Raw genomic sequence first — 18,174 nt, forward strand, 5'->3', positions numbered from 1 at the left:
GAAAGGGTGCTGCTGTGTTTCCAAGAGTTACTGTCTCAGCTACAGAGCTCTCATGAAAGGGAAAATTTTAACCATAAAGGGAAAATTATAACCATAAAGGGAAAATGATAACTGATCAAATTTTAAAGAAACCTCTAAAAATAGCTTCTCTAAAGCCCATAATGTCACAATGATAAAGTCTAGGACCTTAGGTCCTCCCAGAGCTTAGAGCAAGATACATGCCATTAGGAATTTTGGGCTCTTCCATTAATTTCTCCCTGGGATAGAGACATTGCTTTTGGCTCCATAGGCTTGAAATGTAAAGAGCTGAAGCATCTTTCCAGTCCCAACTGGAATATCCCTAAACTCCCTGAATCCAGCAGTGTCTGGGAAACAAGATTTAGCACTAAGCAGAAATTTGTCTTCCTTAAGATGTGGGTGTGTCTTTGCTTCCAGTTCCAGAAAAGCAGGAATTCAGAGCAGTGGGTGGGCTGGAGAGAGCCCTGGCAATGATAGATTTGCAGCCAACACAGGGGATTTGGTTAGAAGTGCAAGATAATTACAGTTTGTTATCCTGCACTTCAGTTATCACAGCAGCACTAAACCATCCATCCAGGGGCTATTTGGGATGGAAGATGACCTCTAAAGTTAAGCAGACATTACTAATAACCACTTTCTTTGCCATTAATATAATAAACCACTGGTGATAGGGACCTCATCTTCTGGAGTTAAGTCCTACAGTGTTCACTAAAAGATTTAAATAACCCAACCTCCTGATAGCCAGTGCAAGTTTTGCTTGGGCAGAGTTAGCAGCAGCAGCAGCAACACAATTTGTATTATACAGCCTGAGCTCACTGTTAAAATTTATACCAATCAGCAGAGTCATTAAACCCTACATTTGCCTTCCCCTAATCCACTGTTAGATTAAATGGTTCAATTAATAATAAATATTAGCAGTTTATTAGATGAATAGTTACACCACTACATTAGTGTATGTGGTTGCAGAGAGACAGAAATTAAGCACCAGTTTCCCACTAAATCATTTTTAGCCAGGCACTGTACCATATGTTGTTCTGCTGCACTCCTCTCTTCTTTACAAAAAACAAAGCCAAAACCTTCAGCTTCACCTGCCACTTCTCGTTATTCAGCCACGGCCCAAGGATCTCATGGAAATGAGGAACCAGGCTGTGCTCTGAGCAAAGCCATTGAACTCAGCAGGCTGCAGGAGGGGAGCCAGCACAGGCTTTGACCCATTTATTTGAGAAAATTACCCCTGGACAACGAGCTAATCCTCCCCAATAAGCCTGGCTATGGGCAGGAGGAAGCACCAGATTAGTGAATTTGGTTTGCTGAGGGGACTGATCCTTAGCAGCTGGAGAGGCTGTGCTATCCCAGGCTGAAAATCCTGGTGTGATAACCTGCCAAATTGCTGCATCTGTACATGATCTGCTTCCATCTACAAAACGGATTGCAAAATTTTCTAATTTTGTAAGGCAGAGGAAGGATCAGCTAAGGGGGAAAGTTGGTGACGTTGTCCAGGAAACTCCTGTTAATTTTCATTTGCTTTTTGTCAAATATCCATGGTTATAAATACATGGATCAGTTTTCAAGCACGTGGCCTAACTGGTGGGAGAGTGGGGAGGTGACAGTCAGGATGCTGGACTCTGTTCCCAGCCTCATCCCTGGCTGGACACTTGATTTCTTCCAGCTCTCCCAACCATGACTAATAAAGCATCTTCTCATTGCTGTAAATTCATCCTTTCCAGACCTGATCTTTCCTTATAATTCCCTACTTCTTTTGCCTCCTCCCTGGGTTAATCCCCTCCTGCTTTGGGCCTCAGTTTCTCTCATCCATAAAAATAGGATAATGATGCATTTAATAAAGTGTCTTTGGATGCAGAACACTGTCAGGGATGATTCAAGATATAACCAGGGAGTCACAAATACATTGGACCATATTTATCTCAGAGATATTTGTGGAGGAGTCAAAAATGTGTTTTCCTGCTCTTGTCTGCTTGTAGTTGATGTAAAACAGCAAATCTTCAAGAAAATCAAGGAGCTTTGCAAAACTGCCTGAAAACCTCAATCAGATCAAGCAGCTCTTCTTGGACTGGCATTTCCCATAGGAAAGAAGAGTTTCCATCCTCTCCTGAAGTTTGAAACATCTTTGATTTGCATGAAGGGAGTGTGGCAGAAGGCCTCACCACCTTGGTATGACACTGGTTGAAGAGATCATGGTCTGCCTGCCCTTCTGAGTCCAGAGACACAGTAACAATGATTAAACTTAGGAAATGTGCACGATGAGTAAATTCCTAACTGCCATGGATGAGAGTAGCGGGGGGTGCACAGCTACAGTCCCACGCACAGAGATGGGATAATTACAGTTGTACAGTAGTGGAGGCATTGCCAATATCCCATAATTAATTTACAGAGTATTTCCGCCTCCTTTCCCCCCATTAAGTGTAGAGAAAATAAATGTTCTTAGGAGTTGGCAGTTTCTCTTTAGTTTGCATATTCCTCCTAAATATGAACATTATGTTGTTTACTCATCTGTTAATGACAGCTGATTATCAAACCATAAATATACATGTATCTAATGGTTTGTGAACATTAAACATTGGGTTGCAATAAATGTGGCTGCAAGCAGGAACCCAGTACCCAACAATTCCCATTTAGCACTTCAGCCTCTGTCCCTGTGTCTCAGTCTGGGCACTGCCACTTCTCAGGGATAAGGAGAGGAGAACTGAATCCCCAGCTCCCATTCAGATATTTGTTTGTTGCCACATGCAAATAGATTGGGGTTTATTCAGCTTTAATCCTGGATCTTCTGCTCCCTGTGAGCTGAGGAGCTCCCAGTTTGTAGGTTCAGGGTTTTTTTCTCTTTCCAATGCCAATGCCAGACTTTTCCCTTACCTTTTGAAGGAAAAGCCCATGAAGTGTGTCCTTTTTATTTTCCATCCACCCCTTTTCTGAAATACTGCTGAAATGCTACTGCTGAAATTGTGAGACCCTGTTGTTCTGATCACATGAACTTCTGCTTCCTTGAAGTCTTTCCTCATGTGTGATGTTGCAGAGATAACCTAATTTTCTTCCGTGTCACCTCTCTTCCAGCTCCAGATTTACTCTTCTTTTCTTCTGGTCCTCCAACAATTCTTCTTTCTCCATGTGCCACCACTCACTCCCCACTCTGTGCTAGCAAAGCTCTCTGAAAAACTCAGGCTGCACCAGAAACAATGTTTTGGTTCTGAATTCTTGAGAAAGATCAAGGGAACTGTGTGGAGCTCTGATGTTTTTGAGCTTGGAGAAAAACCCAAAGAAACAGGCAACTCCTCCCTTAGAGCCAACGTGCAAAATGCTGAGCATATCAGCAGCCCTGGTATCAACTGCCCTGGTATCAGCTGCCCTCAGCTTTGGCAGGCTCTGTCGGAGGTGGGAATAACCCAGAGCAGCTGTGGCTGCCCCTGGATCCCTGGCAGTGCCCAAGGCCAGCTTGGACAGGGCTTGGAGCAGCCTGGGACAGTGGAAGGTGTCCCTGTCCATGGCAGGGGTGACACTGGGTGATCTTTAAGGTCCCTTCAACCCAAAAAATTCTATAATTCTGTGACTGAGGGCATCCTCCCACTCCAAAGCCTCTGGGAACAGCAGCATTTCTTGTCCTGTGCATCTAAGGATAAAACTGATGGGTCCATGCTCTGTCTTGTTAATGCACTTGAATGGTCTTTTTAATTTTTGCAAAGGTTTAGGTCTTGGGTTTTAAATTCAAAACTCAAAGGAGAATTTTGCATCACAGCAGTGTGTTCCCAACTGCACTGAGCATTATGCCATTGCTTTGGATGGAATCAGAATAGCTTGGTCAACTATATCTGGACAACTCCAAAGGAATATGGTGAGCGTTTCTTGTCTCCCAAGAAGCTTTTGGAATTCCTCGAGATAGGATGAGGCATATGTGTAATTTTCAAGCCTGCAATTTTTATGCTGTTCCAAGTTAGAGAAAACATTTAGCAATTTTGATCAAACAAAAGCACCGCTGTGATATAATTCCAGAAGCAACGTATGAAAAATTTCATTTGTCTCTTTAGCAATTATTGATGAAGGGAATAAAGCTGCAGGTGAACACAAAGGGCTGGCTGTTTGCATTCCTGCACTGCCAGCACGCCAGATTGGAGAGCAAGCAAGTCATTTTGCCTGGAACTAAACCAGTGGAGTGCTGACAGATAGGTGTTTGTGCAGTGCAGCTCAGGATGAAAATAAGCTGTTACTGCTCACACTGACCCGAGCTGTTTGATTACTGTATGACAATTTTCTTCTTCAAGTGAGTCACCAGGGTTTATTGGGGTGATGTTGGTTCAATGCCCAGTGATGCTGAGCACCACAGGAGCTCAGGTGCTCTGTGAGATCTGTATTTGTGGGGCTGACTCCCAGGGAGGTGCTGGCCATCCTCTCCCATCTCGTTTTTATTGCACAAGTCGGGAGAATTGAATAACAGTAGCTGGATGTTTTAAAAGGCCGTGGAGTTTTATGGATGGTTAATAACAGAGGTGTGTCTAGAGGTTAAGGAGAGCCATAGCTCATCATTGCCATTCATCATTGCTGCCAGAGCTGGGCAGGAGACCTGCTGGGGAGCAGCAGGGATGGCAGGGACAGGGCAGAGCCATGGCCTGGCACGAGGACACCGATCCCAGCACTGCCCATTCCTCCCAGCCACCCCAGTCAGGAGGGAACTGCACACAACACCACCCTGAGAGCAAAGGGCAGATCTGCTTTCCTCTCTGAGCAGTTTGATCTTTCCAGATGCCCAGGGAGGGCAGGGAGCCATCCCCCAAACCCACTGTGATGTGTTCCTGTGTCACCTGCTGCAGGTGACCCTGCCTAGGCAGAGGGGGATCTCCAGAGGTCCCTTCCAATCCTAACAGCTCTGTGAGTCCTTCTCTCATCTACCACCACAAGCTGCATCTGAGCATGATACTGTGAAGGTCTTTGCTACCTCAGGCCAGTGGAATCAATGCAGAGTTGCTCCTGTTTTGCTGTGAAACAGCTCCTTCCTAACTGGTTTATTAGCATTAAAAGAATGCCCAATAAGTATTGACAAATTCACACTGTTTTGTTTTCAGAATTTTCTCCCAGAAATAAACCTGGAAGTTTTCTGCTTTTCTCCAGAAATAAGCCAAGACAAATGTTGAAATCTTTCAGACATGGAATTTCTACCTTGTATTCAGGTCGGCAGGAGATTACATTTCATTTGGCTTCAGGTAGAGGCCAGTTTTGCTAATTAAATGGCAGACCTGCTTTACTAGAGATAAAAATAAAGCAAGAGCTACTGAGAAAAGGGGAATGGGGACCAAACAAAAGGAAAGGATAGGAAAGGGATGAAGTCAATAACAGATAAATCCCAGTCCCAACACAAGTACTAGAAAGACAATACTCTGTTGTGCGCTGAAAAGCTGAGGTTTATTAGCTGTTGATTAAGTCTTGCAAGGAGCAGAAAGATAGTTGAGGAGAATGAAGCAAAATACAAGCAGTCACTTCTATTTTCTTGGCAAATTTGATCTTCTCTATTAGGATTATCAGAGAGCTTATTCCCTGGATGTGGGCAGTGAGGCAGATTTCCAATGCCTTTCAATTGCTTTTCTGGCTGAGGCTGGCTATTCTAATGCAACGTGACGGGTAGCCACAAACATAATCTGCAGGACCCAGTGGTGCTCGAATGCAGATGCTACTCAGAGTCAAAAGAGAAGAGCAAGCCTCCAAGTTTCCTCAGACTGGGACACTCTCAGAGACAGATTTTGTGCAACATGGCAGCCCAAAGCTCAATATTGCTGCATTCACAACTTTGGTTATGGGCAGGATATTCAGGCATTTGAAAAACAATCAGTTTCCAAATTACAAAAGATTACATATTCTTTATTTTCCACAGCTGATTTTACTTCCCAGGGTGGGGATTTAGGAATGCCCATATTGGATCAGGCTGTCAGTTAATTCAATCTGCTATACCTATTCCGGCTGCAGCTAATAAATGATCCTTCAGAGGAAGAAAACACAGAGAAAACAAACCCACCACAATCCATCTAGTTAATTGAACAGTGCTGTACATGGGGAGAAAAATTCCTTCCTGATGTCCACAGGTGATGAGCGTATGCCCTGAAGCATGAGATACGATTACTCTTATCATTATCTTAGCTTGCATAGCAACAAATGCAATTAGTGGTCATAAAATTATCCTGCTGTTTGGGATTATCTGGTTTTTTTAAAGCAACAGAGCCAAGTGTGTCTCTGAGGTAACTTCATTGGAATAGGATGGAATTGGCCCGTAGAGTCTAAAATGTATCCGTAGGTAAAAACAATGGGAAATACAAAAGGCAAGAATTGAAAATCCTTGGCTGTGACCTCCTATGGCTGCTGTTTCTCACATACTTTGGCTGTTTCTTAGGAGGTTTTGCTCAAACTTCACATTGGTGAGATAAAAGGAGAAACAAACTGCTGGGACTAGTGACAATAAGCAGGAGAAGAATAAGATTTCAAGCAGGAGCTGAGTAAATACTGTGAAGCAAAATGTTGTGGCAATTGAAAGGCAAACTCATTCCCACCTCTCACTGCATGTCTGCAGCTCTGCAGAGCAGGAGTCACAAAAAGTGCATTAGCAAGATGGATGTGTGGCCAGAGAAGTGTTGAGACTGCTGGGTGAGATGAAATATAAACAATTAGACAAGTATTAAGCTCACACATAAATCACCCCCAGTGTCCACTCACAAATGGAGATGCCCCTGCAGAAGGGTCAGAGGACCTGAGCTCGAGGATCTTGAATGTCCCTTGCTGCCCAAACCATTCTGTTGGTGGTTCTGATGATTCACCTCATGCACAGTGGTTTTTCTGAGCTGCTAATTTTTATTACATAGCCTGTAAGGGCTCTGGCCTCATCTGGGGAAGTTCCTGTGGGTGGGATAAGGAGTTCAGCATTATTAAACTGTGGGTAGATATCCAGGTGTTCCTCACTGGAAAATAAGCTGAGGGGGCTCCTGGGAGCTGCTATTAAACTTTGATTTAGGGCAAGGCCCTCCTGCTGGTGGAGCTCCCACTTCCAATGGCAGGCTGTGTCCACTCTGGGTATCCTGGTTTCCCAACACCTGCTCTGCACAGCCCAAGTTTCACCTGCAGCCCCTGGGAGCTCCTTTCCTGCTGCAGCAGAGGTGCCGTGGCTGTAACTCTCTCAGCAAACAAACAGCATGTAAAACTTTATAAGCCACTTGGCCTCGCCACTGGACGTGCTGTAAGAATTGATAGAGCATCCAAACGACAGACTGACAGACATAAACCAGCAGAGCACTTTTATGGCTCCTCAGAGGATTCATTCTTATTTGCCAAGGTTAACTGCATCTTTGAGGCAAGGCAGTTTTGTTGTCATTAAATATCTTTCACTGCTGTGTCCTTCTGCTAAACAAGATGCCCTCCAAAGATGGAAGGTAATTTATGCTGTGACTCTCTTGCTCTCATCATGAGCCCCATGGTGGGCCTTTAAAAGCCCCAACTCCCAGTCAAGTGAGTCCAGAACCTCAGCATTTGTTTTAACATTGGAGTGACCTGACATCACAGCTAGGGATAAAACCATGGGATGTGGCCTGAGTCGATAGTAAATGGCCTGAAGAACAGAAAGTCAAATGTGTCGCAGACATCTTTTATGAAAAATCCTTTCCTTAGGGTTTTTCCTCCTGAGAAGCTGAGAGGCCTCAGGAACAAAATGTAAACAATGGTTATCTGCTGCTGTGGAATGCAACAGATGCAGCTAGGATTGGCCCATGTTGGATGTTTGTAATTAATGGCCAATCACAGCCCAGCTGGCTCGGACACAGAGCCTGAGCCACAAGCCTTTGTTATCATTCTTTCTTATTCTATTCTTAGCTAGCCTTCCAATGAAATCCTTTCTTCTATTCTTTTAGTATAGTTTTAATGTAATATGTATCATAAAATAATAAATCAGCCTTCTGAAACATGGAGTCAGATCCTCGTCTCTTCCCTCATCCTAAAACCCCTGTCACACAAATGCAAGTGCCTGTCTTTGCTACTGTCTCATCTTTAGATGGGGTTTGGGAGCCATGATTTCAGATTTGGGAGCATGTGGGATATGCAAATCATTGCTTTTGGCTGTAAGGCACTTGGCTGCCCACGCTGGGCTGGATCTGCTGGTGTGAAGAAGCACCTGGCACCCAATGGAGCCCTGCAGCACTTCCAGGGTGCCAACAAAGCCACAGCTGCTCAGACTGCTCAGATTGGCTTTTCTGCCCAGGGTCAGAGCTGGTCACTCGTCCTCCCTGTCCCCTCTGTCCCTCCTCACAGGGAGGACATTGTGGCACTGGGCCTGACTCTCTGCACCTTGCCCACAGGTGATGAGCATCCCCTTGGATTGCTTTGCCCTCCCACATTTTGGGCACCAAAACATCATCACTATCATCCCTGTTGGCCACCACCAGGGAACAAAATTTTAGTGTCACCTGCTTCCCATGTGACAAGGACCCTGCAAAACTCCATGGGAAATGTTACAGTTTTAAGTCAGAGCCTTCTAATTGAGCAAGGGCTGCTTGTTGCACAAACTGTACCGACAATTTTTGATGGATGGAAAATACAATATTTAGTCAGACTGCTGTAAGTTAAAACACAGCAGACAGTAAAAGGATGAAATTATACCCCAACAGACTTTTAAATGAGAAAATAGTCTGTGTTAGGGAACATTATTCATTTAAATAGCAGAAAGCTTATAATTTCAACGAGGCCACAATTTCCATAAAAAGCCTGCATTTGGGATTTTTTTTCCCTTTTCCCTCTTACAGATTGCAGCTAAAATGAATGAACCTTTCTGCTTACAGAGTAATTCATTTTTATTTTACTTTGCCTTTTTCATGTCAATTACAGAACACTTTGTTAAAATGATTACATAATTTTTGCAGAAGCTGGGTATTGCAGGCTGGAGGAGATAAACCCACTTAAATGTGACCAATGTACTCTCAAATTCCTGCCCTGAGCAGTTTCCCATCTCGACATCACTCACACCATCTTCCAAAACCCCTGCACAGAATCAGTGCAAATGTCAGTGACAAGAAAGCATCTTTCTGTGCTGAGGAAAGGGAGCACGTGAACTCTGCTTTTAGGCAGCAAGTCAGAGGTCACTTGCTGCTAAAAACTCTGCATCCTCAGTCCTCATCTCATCACTTGGTTCCTGTCTCGTGATAAGGTTACACTGAATGGTGCTGGCATCCTTCAAGGTTACTGTTCCAGAAAATATTTGCAAATAATTTGACGTGCTGTCAGCTAGCAGGCAGCAGTGAACTCATATAATTCAACATACTAATGTGGGTTTTCACGCCTAAAGCTATAAATAAGCTTGATATTCCAAAGTTTCTGTAATGTTTATTTAATAGCAATATTTTATAAATAAATCTTGATTATTCCATTGCACTCCAGCAGAGATTTTCTTCCAATATAAGAGATGCTTCTAACCCCGGGCCTCTTTTTCTGACCCTTCCCTGCCACCCCCATCTCTGTTAAAGAAATAAAACACTTCCTTCTCAAAACCTTTATCAGACACTGGGGAATTGTGGCCACGGCAGCTCCTGTTTTACCTCCATCCTCCTCCCTTTCCCTCTACTTTGCTCAGACTACTTCTCACTCCCCTGGAGATTTTGCCTGATTGATGGCTGCACAGGGACACTCTTGGAAGTCCAGCTAGGGAAACTCTTCCTGTTGGCCATATCCCACTTGGAATTGCTGAGTGGGGGTGCATGAGGAATTAAGGAAATGGCATCAGCTCCAGTTGGAGCAGGGGCTTTGGATCCCACCAGCCAGACCTCAGGTGTGCTTCCCACTCCACAGCTGCTTTTTGGGCTGCCCTCCCTCTTCCCGTGCCAAGGAGCACCACCCAGCAGATGATGCTGGAGCTCAGGTGCTTTTCATGTGCCCCTGCATGGTTCCAGCTGTATCAGCTCCCTGCTTCCACCTTTGTGGCTGAGGAGAAATGCAAAGCCCACCAAAACCCATTTGAAAGGGGCTCAAGGTATGGCACCAAGCACCAGTCAAGTCTTTTAGGTCCTAGGAAAGCTGAGCCTTTCCCATACAGCAGCTATGCAGGGTTTTTTTATTATTTCCATCAAAAAACAATTCATGAAAGCTTTTAAATTCAAATGAAACCTTTAATTGAAAAGTGACCCTGATGAAGCTGCATCCAGTGTGGATCATGGCATTACAGTGACACAGTGCTGATAATGCCAAAGCTGTGGGTTTGATCCCTGTATGGTCTATTCACTTCAAAGTTGGACAGGATGATTCTTGTTGGGCCCTTCCAACTCAGATTATTCTGTGGTTCTATGATTTTGTTTTTTGAAAGACCCTCATTTTCAGCACAAGTCAATAAAATAATCCTTCACTTGGGTAACCCAATAATGCCTGATAACAAATCATGAGACTCAAGCAGGACCCAACACATACATGCAGTGCATCATAGAAACTTGGAATCACAGAGTATCCTGAGCTGGGAGGGACCCACAGGGATCATCTAGTCCAGCTCCTGCCCCTGCACAGACACCCCAACAACCCCATCTGTGCACCCCTGAGAGCATTGTCCAAAGGCTCCTGGAGCTCTTGGCAGCCCTGGGGCTGTGATCCTTCCCTGGGTAGCCCGGGCAGTGCCCAGCACTGTAGCCATGATGTTTTCTGAAAAATCCTTTCCTTAGGATTTTTTCTCCTGAGAAGCTGAGAGGCCTCAGGAACAAAATGTAACCAATGGTTATCTGCTGCTGTGGAATGCAACAGGTGCATCTGGGATTGGGCTCATGTGGTTGTTTCTAATTCATGGCCAATCACAGTCCAGCTGTCCAGACTGTCTCGGTCAGTCACAAGCCTTTGTTATCATTCTTTTTCTATTCTTAGCTATCCTTCTGATGAAATCCTTTATTCTATTCTTTTAGTATAGTTTTAATGTAATATATATCATAAAATAATAAATCAGGCCTTCTGAAACATGGAGTCAGATCCTCGTCTCTTCCCTCATCCTAAGCCCCCTGTGAACACCATCACACAGCACCCTCTGAGGGAAGAACCTTTTCCTGATATCCAACCTAAACCCCCCCTGACCCCTTCTCTGGGTCCTGTCACTGGCTTAGAAGGGAACAGCTTCTCAGGCACCTGGTTCTGAATACAGATGGTTCATCACTAGGTGAGGGTGCAGGAAGGATTTCTCTGCCCCATGTTACTAAGCAGGAATTCAATTCCAAGATTCCATGTCTAATACAGAAGGATCGAAGCACCTCTCCACATCTAGGCTTGGATTCTGGGGAGAAAGCAGAAATATCTGTAGCTAAAGACTGTTTGATGGTCCTGCACAGGGTCATGGACCCACTCACAAGATTCTGCTTGCCAGACTGGAGATTCAGGACAAGGTCACTGTAATTCAAGTGTCAACGAAACCAATGGCCAAAAAAAATGTTGTGACATCAGTAATTCATAACAATACCACCCCTGAGGTTCAGAGACTTTGCACCATGAAGGACTGGACCCCAAAGGAGCAAAAACCCATTTTCCTCCAGCAGCAGAAAGGGAAGTGAGAACTCTCATCAATGAAACAACTTCTTTGTGCTGCACTCTGTGCAAATATTTGGATTACTAAAACAAATTTATGAAGCAATTACTTTTAATGCTATATGAGGAAATTAAGTACTCATTGATTAATGATTTATAATCTAAAGCTAAAAGATCAGGAAAAAGTAAATATAACTTAATTAAATGTCCTTTGGCTTTGCTACTGTTGCAGATCCAACTCATAAAGTAAGTAAAACAAACCATTTTTAGAACATAAATGAGTAGTGGTTCCTCTAGTTCAGAAGACAAATAATTTACTGGTTAAATATATTCAGCAAAGTTTAGCCATGTGAAAGATTTTTCCAGTGGCCTCTGGGTGTTGAAGGAAGGATACAAACTCACTGGTACAGATTCAAGGAATTCATTGTGCTGCGAATGACAGGAGCATTTGCTATGAAAAGAGGAAAACAAAAGGCTATTTCCGTTCTTTTCATACTGAGAAAAATATTTTAATATATTCATGGGGTAGAATATATTGTGAAAGGAATGTGCCTTTATGGTCTCTCCATTGGCAACGCACTTGTGATTATTCACTCCTGACACTGAGCCCATTAACCTGGGGAAATTTAATCTAATGCTATAGTAATGTTGCTATTTTTCCACTCTGAAGTGTAAATAATTTGAAAAAAAAAACCCACCCAGGTTTTTACAGAATTGAACATCCCAAGTGATGTATTCAGTTGGTTAAGTAGTCAGTTTGACTCTTCCTTTGTGCTGCAGAAGCAAAAAGGGTTGAGTTTAGAAAAAGAATGATAAACAAACCACTACTAAATAAATCGTGGAAGTCTATCCATTGTAACTACATATTTCAGCAAGAGAAACTTGCCAAATATTCTGGGTTGGATCTCTGCCTTTCAGCCTGTGACTGGATCTTACATGTCCATACTGAAGGAGAACATTCCAGACAACACTGCTGCCCCTTGACATGTTTTGAGTGATGGATGGATGAAGATGAGGTGTTTGGATGTCTCTGCCCCTCCTGAGGAGTCTTTCTGTGTCCTTTGATTCCAGGAATGGCACAAAAGGTTTAGAAGGTAGGATCAATCCCAAGAAGTTGTGTCAGGGGAAGTTTAGGCTGGACTTCAGGAAAAGGCTCTTCTCCCAGAGTGTGCTGGGCACTGCCCAGGCTCCTCAGGGAATGGTGACAGCCCCAAGGCTGCCAGAGCTCCAGGAGTGTTTGGACAATGCTCTCAGGGATGCCCAGGGTGGGATTGTTGTGCAGGGCCAGGAGCTGGACTGATGATCCCTGGGGGTCCCTTCCAAGTCAGGATTGTCTATGAATCTAAAAGTGGTGGAAGAGTGGTAAACCCAGCATTGAGGACAATGTGCTTTCCATTTCTTGAAATGAATATGGGAAAGAAGAGAAGTATAAAACACACCCTTCCCACCCAGCCCAGGCCTCTCAAGCTCAGTTACACTGCAGGGCATTGTTCTCTCCATCAGATTTAGGGGGGCCTGAAGTGTGAGACCATCATCTTCATCATCTCCATCTTCACTGATGAAGGTGGGGCCATCACCTTCCATCTTCCCAGGTGGTGAAGGGTCTGCAGAAGGGCAGTACCCTGTGTGAGGAAGGGCTTGTGGACGTGGCTGTCCCTGAAGAGATTTTATCCAGAGGGTAACAAATACCTGGCCATGTCAACAAGGTCTCCTTCCAAGGGAATGAGCCCTGTGGGTGCCCTGCTGCCAGCACCCACATCAGTAACTTGGCATCCCATGTGACCCTGCATGGAATTACACGGGGTCCTTGGTGGAGGAAGGGAGCTGGGGTGGCTCCAGCCTTGGATCCCCAAACCCAGAGGTTTGACTCTTACAAACCCCAGGGTGGAGAAGTTGCTGAGTATGGGGATGTACACACAATATCCAACCCCCAGGCTGATGGAGCATCACAAGAGACCAAACAATTCCTGACAGGGTGCTCAGGCCTGTCCTGCTGGGGGGACACAAGAGCTGTCTGCCCTTCCATGGCAGTGCCCTTTGCGTGTCAGCTAAACACACAAACCCAGCACAAATAAAAGCATTATAATGTTCAGATTCCCAAGAAAGGGTTTTGTCCCCCAAAATGCATCAGAGAATGAATCCGGAAATAAAAGGGTGGCTGCTATGCCCTAGCCAGACACAGTCAGGTGGAGCTGGGCCCAGGAGAGCAGTGATAAGAACTGGTCAGGAAACATCAGCTCTGCTCTGAAAAGAGACATCACAAACACACAACATTTCCAAGAGACCTTGGAGCACAGGCAGCATCTGTCTTTTTAAAACCTCATTACTGCAGCCTACAAGGGCTGCAGCTCACAAACCACAAACTACATCAGGTGAGTGAGTTACCATCCATCAGCTGGTCTGTGTGCACAGGAAACACACCATTGCTCCAGTTCACTTCACCTCTCTGGTTTTACCCTCACCTGCAGCAAGCCCCTGCCCTGCAAAGGACACAGACGGGGAGAGACTACAAATGCAGGTACCCCAGGCTTGAGGATGTGCCAGGGAAAAGTCCCTTTGCTGTTATCCTGAGCCGTCCTCAGGCTGCAGGTACTTGATGGAGGTACCTTGACTAAGGACCCTACATGTCCACAAGTTTTTTCTTGTCTTTGATGGAGAAAGATTTGGCCTGCCACAGATTTTCCAATTTAGGCAACTCCAGAAGAAATATTAAGGGTATTCCACAGTGTTATGAAAAATAAGGCAATTAGTCTCTTGTAATTCAGAGGGAACGTGAACAGCTAAATTTTTCAAGCAATGTAATTTTTAAACATTTATGGTTTTAAAACAGTAAATTACCTTCCAACTCACAAAGCAAGATTACAGTGCACCCAGGAAAGCACTTAGCAACTTTGCTTAATATGTAAAGCATCTAACACAGGAAAGTAATCTGGCTGCAAGAATAACTGTGAAGTCAATGGCTGCACTGGCAGTGACTGAATTTACCTGACATTTTTTAACATAGATTTTTACATATGGGTCTGTTGATTCTCTGATATGTTTTGCTTCAGGACTTAGAGCTCCTACGTTCTCTCTGTGAGAATTTTTGCATGGATGTTAACATCCTGTAGCAGTTCAGGATAGGTTGGGTTGAAAGGGACCTTAAATCCCATTAAATTCCATTCCACCCCCTGGGCAGGGGCACCTCCCACTGTCCCAGGTGCTCCAAGCCCCAGTGTCCAGCCTGGCCTTGGGCACTGCCAGGGATCCAGGGGCAGCCACAGCTGCTCTGGGCACCCTGTCCCCACCCTCACAGTCTAGAATTTTTTTATATTATCTATTCCCCCCCTTGTCCTTTCAGGATATGGTCTTATAAATAGTTTTTCTCCAAACAGTTCTCCATGACTCAAATCAAAATATAATGGAAGGTGCTGAGAGCCTTCTCATGGGCTTTTGTGTTTATAAGTACCCATGGTAGCAAACCTAAAATTAGTTCCTTCCCTTCTTCAAACTAGAAGATCTAGGTTGCACTATATACAGTCTCCACTGTACATTCAATATTTTAATCCACCTTCCTTGGCCTCAGAGAATTAATATTTTCTTTAAAAGAAAGAGTTCTAAGAGACACTACATCTGGAACAGTAGAAAGGGACCCGAAACAGCATTTACATTAAATTTGGAAAATATATAACCTCTTTCCTGCAGCTTGACCAAAACATTGTTAATCTCAGCTATTTGTTTCTGTTTGTTCTCATTTTGACAAAAATCTAATATTAAATTCTTTGATAATTACTTAAACTAATATAGTGTTTCCTGTACCTTGGCCACCAAACCAGAAAAATCCAATATTCAAAGGCTCTGTTCCCTGTTTGTTTTCCATGTTGCCATCCTATATCAGTCATTCTTCTGTCTTGACACACAACACTTATCAAATCTTTCTCTATTGTCTCTCCCTCACACCTCCTTGCTGCAACATTTCCATTAAAGCAACTACTTAACTTTGTGTGAGTGGTGCTGGGATGCTGCAGTGCCACGTTCATTTGCATAATGCTGTTTGGAAAGTGTTCCTGTGAAAATTACCATGTCACAAACGGGAGGAGCCTGGCTCAAGGTGAACAATGCACAGCACAAGTGGATCTGCTCCTGAAGCCTCTCTCTGCATTGCTGTTGAAAGGTCACACACAAAAGCTCAGAAGGTGAGGAACAGAAAGTGAAGTGAACTGTATCATAAAATGACCCCAAACAACAAGAAGATAATGCTATATGTATAATAAAACAATAATACCCTAAAGTCCTCCAGAGATAAATGCAAGCTATTTTCCTTTATCTGACAGTTACACACAAAAACAAAAGCAATAACAAAGATGTGTGATAAAACAGATTGACAACCTGTTGTGAAGTGTATTTGGAGATAACCAGAGTGGGACTGAACACAGGCAGCCAAGACAAAGGGACAAATCACACCAAATTAGCAGGGGGGGAGAGAATCATAATGGAGGAATATCCTGATGTGCCACTGATCTCCTTGGACATGCAAGCCCAGAACTGGTTGGATCTTGGAGTGAGGTCTGCTGGAGCAGATCTGCTCCCTGTGATGCTACACAGGTGCTCTAAGGGACAGTGTAAAAAGTCCAACTTCCACTCATTACTTCATTCCTATGAAATTCAGTGACCAGCCTGACCCTTTTTATCCACTCCAGGATGTGCACTATGTTTAAATTGTTTTATTTTTAAAAATCAATGTTTCCCCAAAGAAAGATGGATTCTCTGGAAGCGGATTAATCGACTCAGAGTGAATCAAATGCAACGAGTGGAAGGAGCACAGCATTAATTCACAAATATGTTGTGACTGCCCTATAGGATGTGTGTGTGAGCCCCTTAACCAACAGTTCAAGGCAGCCTGGGATGGAGGAGGGAGTCCAGACTGTCTGGCTGCCAGGACCACCAGCTCCAAAATACCATCTTGAGAAGTCAGACCCCAAAGGCTGCATTAGTACCTGCATCTTAGATGGGCAGACAAACAAATCCCTGATTTAGAGCCACAGGTGCCACTCTGATACCTCCACCATGGCACAGGTTATTCATGATGCTTTATTTTGTTGTCTTTTGCTGCAAGTTTGGCCCAAAGTTGTTGCAAATCCTCTCAGTGACCCGAGAGAGACATACATCCCCCATCCTCTGCACACAAGTTGCTGACTTTGGGACAGGGAGGATCTCTCCTCCACTCCACTTCTGAGGGAACAGCATCCTGTGTATTGCTCCTAAATGAAGCCCACGAGGTTTGATGTAATTGGCAACCAAGATTTGGGTATTTGCAGCTGACCTGAGGGCAGCTGTGGCTCAGCAGCTGAGCTGCAGTGGATGCATCACTGCCTGCAGTGGTGAGAGGGATCAAAAACACCCCTCAGGAATAGAAATGTGTGCTCACACTGAACTGGGAACATTTCACCACAGAGCTTGTGTGTTTGTTTTCCAGAAGCAGAAGTTTCCCTGATGCCAGAACTTACTCCCTGTAGGGAAGAACCAGAGCTCCAGAGAAACCTTTTTAAGCAATGGTCTGCTCTGGACAACATCTGTCACCAGTGCTAAAACTGAGTGGGATTTAATTCCACAGGAAGGTGAGGTTGGAAGTGAATTTGTGGCAGAGTATGCAGCATCCTAAGGAAGCTATTAGGACCTGTGACCTTGAGCTCAGTCTGGAGGGCTCTTTGTGGGACCACTCTGCCTGCGGGCAGCAGGATAAAAGTGTTCAGCCAGCCTGCCTACAGAGGGAATGTGACAGAGCAATCAGGACTGGAGAGATTGATTTCCACTGAAAGAGCACTGAAGGACACTTGTGTTAATAAAGCACGGCTGCAAGGGTAGGGAGACATCATGTGCAGCACTGGATGGGCTGTTTCCCTCTGAAACTTTCAGGTGGTCTTGTCTGTGTGCCTGACACGTGGAATTGGGCACAGCTGTGGATAGAGCTGTGCATAAGCCCAACTTCATGGCCAGGAGCAAGGGAGGGAAGTCCATGCTTGGACTGCTGGGCAGGTGCACTCCTCTGAGAGTGGGAAATGTGAGAATTTCCCAAGTCAGTGTGGAGCTGGGAAGTGCTCTGAGTGCCAGGAATTCCACTGCAGCCCAGCTGAGGGAAAAGGGATGGAGCAGTGCTGCTGTGCCCAGCACAGTGGAGCAACAGGAGCAGTGCTGTGCCAGCAGCAAACCCTCTGTGGGATCAGCTGCACTCTGGGGAAGTGACTGAGGGCACTGGGAAGGGCTGATCACCCAAAGAGCTCAGCTCCCACCTTATCTGACACCACTGCATCCCTGGCAGAATGGCCGCTCCGTGGATAAGTTGTGTCTGACATTGGATTTGGCACCTCAAACACTCTTCTTGTTCTGTTCCCTGTGACAGGAGAGGTTTCACTTCAGGCAGAGGTTCTGCTGCTGGTGACTCCAACCTGCAGAGCCCTGGCCTTGCCAGCACAAACATTTGATCTGTGACAGGAGTGGGCACGTGGCGCTGTTCCTTGGAAGGAGCCAGAGCAGATGAGATGAAGTTCATGCTGCTTTTGTGCCAACTTTATTGCAGCAGTGGGAGTACAGACACCACCTGACTCAGCAGAAAGCCCTATGTGAGAATCTATCAAAAATTCTCAGATAAATCTGAGC

This window comes from Molothrus aeneus, chromosome 8 (assembly GCF_037042795.1).
Source record: "Molothrus aeneus isolate 106 chromosome 8, BPBGC_Maene_1.0, whole genome shotgun sequence".
Lineage (NCBI taxonomy): Eukaryota > Metazoa > Chordata > Aves > Passeriformes > Icteridae > Molothrus > Molothrus aeneus.